This window comes from Budorcas taxicolor, chromosome 8 (genome assembly GCF_023091745.1).
Source record: "Budorcas taxicolor isolate Tak-1 chromosome 8, Takin1.1, whole genome shotgun sequence".
NCBI lineage: Eukaryota > Metazoa > Chordata > Mammalia > Artiodactyla > Bovidae > Budorcas > Budorcas taxicolor.
Genome location: NC_068917.1, coordinates 37,151,658 through 37,160,579, shown reverse-complemented (window position 1 = coordinate 37,160,579; position 8,922 = coordinate 37,151,658). Strand labels below are relative to the sequence as shown.

The window sequence follows — 8,922 nt, the reverse complement described above, 5'->3', positions numbered from 1 at the left end:
AGTGCCCTGTACTCAGAGATATTAAGAGTCTGCATAATGAAGCAATGGAGGCCCTCTGGCTTTCACAGAGTGTCTCAAGTTGGCAACTGGCTGTTCTAAGCCTATCATTTTCTCTTTAAAGCTTCCAATATCATTAACAAAAGCCAGCCCAATCCACAGTCCTTATAATTATCATTGTCCCCATATCATATAAGCAGTACAGCCACTGCACATCCTAAAGTCTTATCTTCCACCTGCACCTTATCCCAATTAACCACAAGGGAAAGCCTTAGTAAACGTGATGTCACGGCATTCCTGAGCTAATCACCAGTCCCTCTCAGCACTAGCAATGGGATTCTTACTGCTGTGAGAATGGTCAGTAATGCAGTTTTCAATTTATTTCCCCCAGGGTCCACTTTCTGGGGCCATTTCTAATACCAACTCTTTTAGACTAAATTTCTTAGAAACAGAGCCTGAAACAAAGGCTTATGTGTTAAGATTGTATTCAAGAGTATGAACGTAGGGAGCAAAGGGAAGTAAGACAGAGAAAGAGGGAAAGCTGATAAGTGGTGCACTCCCAAGCTGACCACTACATGATACTGTGTGATTGAATGCTTGATCTTATGGAAGTACCTCCCAAGAAGACTTATCAATGACTGCTTCTCAGGACAGGTTATGCATGGCAGAGGACTGGAAAAGAACTTATTCCCTTCTTTCAGCTATTTCCTGTTGGTCAAAAATTCACCTTCAAGGTTATAATCTCTTCCCATTACCAGGCTGCTTAGGTGTAGGCACCAAATGATCCCATGGTATCTTTTGCCTCAATGTCAACAAGGACTTTAGACAAAGGACAAAAGCTCTATATGTTCCCTGAAGAAAGGAATGATGTTGCTGTAGTCATCTGAATTTGGTCAGAATTCACACAAAGGAGATCTCTGTGGTTATGGTCCAGGAAGTCATAGGCCTCTGGAATAGGTGAAGCAAAGAAGCTATGAAAGGAAACTTAAATGGCATCTGAAAAACTACTTACTAGCTTTGTGACCTTTTAAAATTTACTTTGTCCCTTTGACTCAGTTGCTTCCTCTATAGCATGGAACTAATAATTGTATAACATTAACTGGTTGCTCTATGAATTATAAGATATCTTATTTGTAAACCTCTTTCACAGCTCTTGGACCAAAGAGCAGTGTATTAATTGTTATTTCTATTTTCACATAGGAAACTTTTTGCAATCTAAATAAAAACTTGAAATATTCTAGCTATTATTCAATCTCCTTATAAAGCACCAAATATGTAGAGTATCAGAAAAAAATGATTTTAGAGGTATCTGGGTTTTTTTATGTCATGAAGATGTGAGAGAAATATCAGTAAAATTTGATCTTGAATATGGGTTCCTATTTTAATTTAAAAATAGAGATAACTAACTTACAATATAACCAATATGAAAGAAGTTTTCTTCTCTTACCAGAGAAAGACATAGCCACAGCTTTTTATAGATGAAATTTAGACTAGGACTGATTGTAAACTAGTATCCTTAGAGACGCTTTCAAGATTAAGACACCTATTCATATGCACATTATAGTGCAGATAAGATGGTTTTGCCTTCTTGGTATGTAGCATGTCTTATTTCTCCTATCAGCAACATAATTTACTTGTAAGAAACACTGTCCTATAGCTAGATTAAGTCATTTTGGAAAGATAACCATATTCTTGGACCAAGGTTGGGATGTTGATGCTAATCTGGCCAATCCATGTATTCAGTTTTTTATGGTGATTGATTCACGAAGGGTCACATGATCTGAGCCATTCCAGTAAGTATCAATCTAAAAATCTGTTAGAAACATTATTTATCAGGCTTATTAAGAACACAGATATGAGCCTGACGATCTTGTGCACACCTTTCCTCTGTGTTGGGAACTTCTGTCTGAATTATGCTAACAAAGTGAATGCAGGGTCCTATTTTGGTCCAAAGGGGGGAAAAAAACAACTGGGGGAGAGTGGTGAATTTTGATGACAATTTTGGAGGCCTGGGTTCCAACCATATTTAAAGCTTTTATTTTTTATTCTTAGATCATCTGGTTATCACTATTAATACCACTGGTTCTACTCTGATTTAGTCTTCTGTTACAATCAGATATATATCTGTTCATTTTTTGTATATTTTGCTTCATTAGTTTTAATAAATGTACTACAGTTAAAGAAGATATTAATAGTAGAGGGCATTGAATGTGGGATATATAGAACTCTTTGTACTATCTTTGCAACTTTTCTATAAACCTAAAACTAATATCATATGTAATAAAACTCTGCTTCTTTGTGCCACACTGCACAAGGTAAATAGACCCTCTTGCTAATAAATCTGTGCCTAAGAAGCTCAAGGACATCACATCTAGTCACATTTGGGAAACTTCTGCTCCCTGAATATATAGATAGAAAATCTTTAGAACAGAAGTTCATATAGTCAGTTTTGAGCAAAAACTTTTCAGTGAAGAGGATGAAAAAGAATGCTTTTCAATCAACCATTCAGATTTGTGACTGGAAAACAGTGATCAACATTATACCTTGCTTTTCTAGTCATTCTAATGTCTGTTCTATTTGAACTATAAGATACTAAAACTAGAAGTAGGTTCTTTATTTTTATTTTCTCAATCAATTTTGTTTCAATCAAGATATACAAACATAAATCTGGAGAAAATCATAATTCGAAAACATACATGCACCCCAGTGGTCACTGCAGAACTATTTATAGTAGCAAAGATAGAGAAGCAATCTAAACATACATCAGCTGATGAATGGATAACGAAAACGTGGTATTTATAAAATGGAATACTACTGAGCTATAAAAAATAATGAAATATGTCATTTGCAGCAACATAGAAGAAGCTAGAGATTATTATACTAAGTGAAGTAAGTCAGACAAAGACAAATATCATATGACATCACTTATATGTATAATCTTTAAAAAAAAGGACAAATGAAATTATATATGACGCAGAAACAAACCCACAGACATAAAAAGCAAACTTATGGTTACCAAAGTGTCAAGTGCAGAGTAGGAGAGAATAAATTAGGAGTTTGGAATTAGCAGATACAAACTACTAGTAGATATACAACAAGGTCCTACTGTATAGCATAGGAAAAGATAGTAAGCTGATATTCTAAATAAAATGTTATTTTCTTTTGTAAGCTTGCTTCATTATTACTCTGTTTTGTCCTTTTTTTTCCCCTAGTAAAGAAAGACCCATAAGATATAAGAATGTTGAATGGCCTCCAATCACTGTTATAGGTTTGTTTGTTTTTAAGTCAAAAACCTTTGAAAATAGTTTGATTCTGGCAGACTAGATAAATTCTCAAAAATTCACATTTTCTTAAAAAAATCATTAACTGGTGAGCTTTCACAGTGTAAGGCATACTTTTCCCCCATGTGCTCATGCAAATGTACATCTCTTTCCAATTCATCATCCTCTTCAAAAATATCATACACATGCTCTAAAAGCTGAATCCACAGGCCCTGAATTACAACAGCTCTCAAGGCTTCAATTATTCCTCTGATTTTTTCAGAACCTGACATGATGGCTGAAAATAATTCTTTAAAATGGAGTTCCTCTGCCTCTTCTGCAACTTTCCCATGAAATATCACATCTCAATATTTTTGATAAAGTTTAAATTCTGACACTCAATCTGGTATTGGGAGATCTTCACAGCTCTCTTTAGAGCCCAGATTTAAGGTCTGAGTCATGATTTATACCAGTCATTCATTTCCTTTCTATGACCACTCATCTGAAACCAACAGAGCCAGAGGAACCACAAGAGGAAGGTCACCCCGGTCCTGCTCCATGCTTGTCTTCTGACTGCAGCGTTGCTCAGGAAAGGAAACTCACACATTGTCTCTCTGAGGAGCTTTCCTCACTGAAGGGCCTAAGGGCAAGATCTTATCTTGGGACTGCTTTAGTTGCCTTCCCTATCTTGCTGATAATGGTTGGTCCTTTGATGATGTTGTCTCACTGTTCCTGGAACTACTCACAGATCCAGTGACCACTCTACTTTGGCTTTCAGCATCTTTTTGTGTTGATGTGACATCCAATTTTCCAACAGTGGGAAGAGAAGGCAAAAGATGAAGAGGGTCTCTTAGAACTGTCTCTTTTGCCCATTGGGCTCAATAGTTTCTCTTTCCTTATGCAGCTACTGTCAAGACAGGGAAGATTCAGACCTAGAGCTGTATGGCTGTAAACCTGGGTGGATTCTATCCTGTTTTCCTATAATACATTCATCAGCAACTCGATTCTAGTCCTTCGGTAAATCTTGGTCTTTGTTTAGGGGCTGCAGAGACTTCACTGGCTCATTCATTACTCCAGTGACATACTCAGAGGATCATGTGGGAATTCAGGTTTCAGGTTGAACACAGGATTTAGTGCTATTATTCAGACTCTCTTTCACTTGAGAAATGTTACATTTACCTTCTAGCACATTAGAGGCATCTGAGTGTCTTGGTTGATTCTCTTGAACTAGCTATTGTCCATTGAATTTCATCTTTCTTTAAGTAAGATGTTAATATTCACCCTAAAATCACAGCTAGTGATTCTCCAGGACTGCTTATGTCTGGTTTGTAGTCATGGTCTTTCAGACTTGTGGGTGTCTCAAGGGGCAATGACCATGGGTTTCTCTTGGGACAAACATTTGTTTTCACCCATTACATATGTCTTGGAGCTCTCAGAAGAGTGTGATTGAGAGTGAACTCCTTCATGACTTAATTCAATCTTTCCAGAAAGCACTGTAGCTATAGGCTTGAATTTAGAGTCACCTTCTTTAATGTTGTTTCATTTTTTTTTTTTTTTTTTCCCTTGGTGGCCTCCAAAAACAAGGATATTTGGTGCTTTATGTAAGGCTGTCTCAGGGATGTTCCTCACAAAAAGGTCTTTCTTCAGGTTTTTTGCTCGGCATGGTTCTTATCAGTTCTATCAACTCTGGGCTGTATTCTTTCAGTGTCGGTGGCAGCTCGTTCAATAATTCAATAAACCAAAGAATTCATGTCTTTTGTATTGAAAGCATGTTTCCAGGATTGCCATTTCATAAACACAGCATCTCATAGCCCAAATATCAGACTTTTAGTTTTAGGGTTTGTTTGAGAACAATTCAGGGCTCATGTATGTGCCAATAAGTGTTCCAGCCATGCCACAGTGGTTCTCAAGCACTCAGCAAATCCCTAATTCACCCTCTTTGATGATGTTTTGCTCTTGTTAGGAAGACGTTTTGATCTTGCAGAGCTCGATGAAGGAAGTATTTTTCATGTATATACTGCAGGGCCATGAGAATCTGAACAAACCACTCTAGCACCAAAGTGAAAGTGAAAGTGAAAGTGTTTGTCACTCAATCATGTCCAACTCTTTGTGACCTCATGGACTATAGCTCACCAGGCTCCTCTGTCCATGGGATTCTCCAGGCAAGAATACTGGAGTGGGTTGTCATTCCCTTCTCCAGGGGATCTTTCAGACCCAGGGATCAAACCCGGGTCTACTGCATTGCAGGCAGATACTTTACCATCTGAGCCACCTGGAAAGCCCACCATAAAACTCTCAGGCAGAAGCTTCCCCTTCTTCTCTTAGAGTTTTCAGTACAGAGCACCTCCTTTGCAGAAGCCCATGAAGATGTTCAACAGGTGGTCCCTTCCCTCCCATGGCTCTTCGTAGGTGACAGCATTGGGTCCTTCAGCTGAGACAAGAGCTGAGCTTTCTCTCCAGCAACTTGATGCTCTCAGCTGAGGCATTTTGGAGCTTCAGCTTTTTGATGACATAATGCCATTCCCGCTGGTCTGTCACAGTCACCTCCAGATTCTGATCCCACCCATAGTCAGGACGCTGAGGTGCCAGAGACCATATGGTGTTAGCAGTGGCTGAGGAGGCCTGGCCTGGGTGTCACACTCGAGGCCCAACCCACTGCATCGTTGCTGCTATAGGCTATCTTACACGCTTTATGAAAAAAAGTATATTGTACGACATTTGTTTGGTTACTGTTTACTGAGTAGGGAAAACCGCTAGACCATTCAGGTATGACCTAAATCAAATCCCTTATGATTATACAGTGGAAGTGAGAAATAGATTCAAGGGCCTAGATCTGATAGATAGAGTGCCTGATGAACTATGGAATGGGGTTCTTGACATTCTACAGGAGACAGGGATCAAGACCATCCCCATGGAAAAGAAATGCAAAAAGGCAAAATGGCTGTCTGGGAAGGCCTTACTAATAGCTGTAAAAAGAAGAGAGGTGAAAAGCAAAGGAGAAAAGCAAAGATATAAGCATCTGAATGCAGAGTTCCAAAAAATAGCAAGAAGATATAAGAAAGCCTTCTTCAGTGATCAATGCAAAGAAATAGAGGAAAAGAACAGAATGGGAAAGACTAGAGATCTCTTCAAGAAAATTAGAGATACCAAGGGAATATTTCATGCAAAGATGGGCTCGATAAAGGACAGAAATGGTATGGACCTAACAGAAGCAGAAGATATTAAGAAGAGGTAGCAAGAATACACAGAAGAACTGTACAAAAAAGATCTTCACGACCCAGATAATCATGATGATGTGATCACTAATCTAGAGCCAAACATCTTGGAAAGTGAAGTCAAGTGGGCCTTAGAAAGCATCACTATGAACAAAGCTAGTGGAGGTGACGGAATTCCAGTTGATCTGTTTCAAATCCTGAAAGATGATGCTGTGAAAGTGCTGCACTCAATATGCCAGCAAATTTGGAAAACTCTGCAATGGCCACAGGACTGGAAAAGGTCAGTTTTCATTCCAATTCCAAAGAAAGGCAATGCCAAAGAATGCTTAAACTACCACACAATTGCATTCATCTCACATGCTAGTAAAGTAATGCTCAAAATTCTCCAAGCCAGGCTTCAGCAATATGTGAACCATCAACTCCCTGATGTTCCATCTTGTGTTGGAAAAGGCAGAGGAACCAGAGATCAAATTGCCAACATCTGCTGGATCATAGAAAAAGCAAGAGAGTTCCAGAAAAACATCTATTTCTGTTTATTGACTATGCCAAAGCCCTTGACTGTGTGGATCACAAGAAACTGTGGAAAATTCTGAAAGAGATGGGAATACCAGACCACCTAACCTGCCTCCTGAGAAATCTGTATGCAGGTCAGGAAGCAACAGTTAGAACTGGACATGGAAAAACAGACTGGTTCCAAATTGGAAAAGGAATACGTCAAGGCTGTATATTGTAACCCTGCTTATTTAACTTTTATGCAGAGTACATCATGAGAAACTCTGGACTGGAAAAAACACAAGCTGGAATCAAGATTGCTGGGAGAAATATCAGTAACCTCAGATATGCAGATGACACCACCCTTATGGCAGAAAGTGAAGAGGAACTAAAATGCCTCTTGATGAAAGTGAAAGAGGAGAGCGAAAAAGTTGGCTTAAAGCTCAACATTCAGAAAATGAAGATCATGGCATCTGGTCCCATCACTTCATGGGAAATAGATGGGGAAACTGGAAACAGTGTCAGACTTTATCTTTTGGGGCTCCAAAATCACTGCAGATGGTGACTGCAGCCTTGAAATTAAAAGATGCTTACTCCTCGGAAGAAAAGTTATGACTAACCTAGATAGTACATTCAAAAGCAGAGACATTACTTTGCTGACTAAGGTCCGTCTAGTCAAGGCTGTAGTTTTTCCCATGGTCATGTATGGATATGAGAGTTGGACTGTGAAGAAGGCAGAGTGCCGAAGAATTGATGCTTTTGAACTGTGGTGTTGGAGAAGATCCTTGAGAGTCCCTTGGACTACGAGGAGATCCAACCAGTCCATTCTGAAGGAGATCAGCCCTGGGATTTCTTTGGAAGGAATGATGCTAAAGCTGAAGCTCCAATACTTTGGCCACCTCATGAGAAGAGTTGACTCATTGGAAAAAGACTGTGATGCTGGGAGGGATTGGGGGCTGGAGGAGAAGGGGACGACAGAGGATGAGATGGCTGGATGGCATCACGGACTCGATGGATGTGAGTCTGAGTGAACTCCAGGAGATGGTGATGAACAGGGAGGCTTGGTGTGCTGCAGTTCATGGGGTCACAAAAAGTCGGACACGACTGAGTGACTGAACTGAACTGACTGAAACTTACATTCTCTCTAGAACTATTTCTTTTTTAAGATACTCATGAGCTTCAATACAGGGACAGAACATACTGGATTGGAAGTTATATATTATTCTATAGTGATAAAAGCAACAGGAGAAATAAATGACATATATCCAGTGATACTACTTTGTCCTGTTAGAAACATTAAGTAGTAGTTGATAAATTATTGTTTATAAATCAAAACAAAATTTTAGGCTATAGGCTTAAAAACCAGGCATTGCTGTGAGAGAAAACATTATCTTTCCAATTTCCCATTGAACATATTATTGTCTAGACTTGAGTGCTTAGATGACAGAGTTTGACTTAGTAGATGTCCGAGGAAGACAAGTGGGAGAAATAAATGAAAATCCCACCACTTCCAATTTCATTGAAATATAGAGAGAATGGTAGACAAGTAAGGAGACTGAAGAAATGTATATAAGAATAGCCACCTACTCTAATTTTCCAGTCGTGGAATTGCAAAGCACATAGGGGTTGGAACAGCAAGGTTCAGTATGATGTGAGGTCAACTCTGTAGGTGGAATTTCCCAGCCACCCATGTGGGAGGTGGAGAGCAGCCTCCTAAAGAGAGTACCTCTGAGCTAGCTTTGGAGGGCTTGGTGTAGCTGGGAGGTTGTCAGGCAAAGAGAAGATCTAACCTATACTTCCAAACACCTCTCTGTTCCTGAATGTCACTGGCATGTGTGTGTGCTCTTGGCTCAGTCGTGTCTGACTCTTTGCGACCCCTGGACTGTAGCATGCAAGGCTCCTCTGTCCATGGGATTCTCCAGGCAAGAATATTGGAGTGGGTTTCCATGCCCTCCTCC

At 39.5% G+C, this 8,922-nt stretch overlaps 1 pseudogene; it reads right to left on the bottom strand.

Moving 5' to 3' along the window:
- Positions 1–3,856: 3,856 nt before the first annotated feature.
- LOC128052046 (serine/threonine-protein kinase Nek4-like) overlaps positions 3,857–8,922 on the bottom strand; it is a 37,083-nt pseudogene continuing 32,017 nt past the window's right edge.